We start from the raw sequence: 1166 nt of genomic DNA on the forward strand, positions 1-1166 counted from the left end.
TTCTTTTTTGACCCTCCACTTTACCAAGCATGATATCCTTCTCAATGGAATGGTTCCTTCGACAACATGACCAAAGGAGGTGAGACAAAGTCTGACCATTCTCACTTCCAAAGCACACCCCATCTGCACTTCTTTCAGGACAGATTTGTTTGTCCTTTTATCAGACCATGATACTCAGCATTCTTCAGCACCACAACTGGAAAGAATCAACTCTTCTTCGGTCTTCCTTAGTCATTATCCAGTTCTCACATGCATAAAAGCTGATTGAAAATACCATGGCTTGGGTTAGGCACACCTTAGTCTTCAAGGAGAAATCTTTGCTTTTCATCACTTGAAAGAGGTCCTTTGCAGAAGATTTGCCTAATGTGATACGTCATCTGATGTCTTGACTGCTACTTACATTGGTGTTGCTTATAGAAGCAAGTAATAAGAAATCCTTGACAACTTTAATATTTTCTCCATTTATTGTGAAGCTGTTTATTGGACCAGTTGTGAGGATTTTTGTTTTCTTTATATTGAGGTGTAACCCCTACTGCAGACTGTAGTCTTTAATCCTCATCAATAAGTACTTCAAGTCATCCTCACTTTCAGCAAGCAAAGTTGTGCCATTTGCATGTAACAGATTGTTAATTCATCTTCCTCCTACTCTAATGCCACACTCTTTTTCATATAATCCAGCTTCTCAGATAATTTACTCATCATACAACTTGAATAAGTATGATGAAATGATACAATTTTGATGCACTCCCTTCTTCATTTTGAACCATGCACTGTCCCATTGTTATGTTCAAATGACAGCCTCTTAATCTATATATTGGTTCCTCCTGAGTATATTCAAGTGTTCTGGATTTCCTATTCTTCTCAATGTTATCCATAATTTGTTATGATTCACACAATTGAATGTTTTTGCATAATCAACAAAACATAAGTAAACACCTTTCTGGTATTCTTTGTTTTCAGCTCAGATATAACTGACATCAGCAATGATATCTCTAGTTCCACATCTTCTTCTGAATCCAGCTTGCATTCCTGGAAGCTCTCTGTCAATATACTGCTGCAACCCTTTTTTAATTATTTTCAGTAAGATTTTACTTGCATGTGATATTCATATTGTTCAATAATTTACACATTCTGTGGGATCACCTTTCTTTGGAATGGGTACAATA

The sequence above is a fragment of the Orycteropus afer genome, unplaced genomic scaffold (genome assembly GCF_000298275.1).
Source record: "Orycteropus afer afer isolate SDZICR_OR568_19922 unplaced genomic scaffold, OryAfe1.0 scaffold01109, whole genome shotgun sequence".
In the NCBI taxonomy this organism is placed as follows: domain Eukaryota; kingdom Metazoa; phylum Chordata; class Mammalia; order Tubulidentata; family Orycteropodidae; genus Orycteropus; species Orycteropus afer.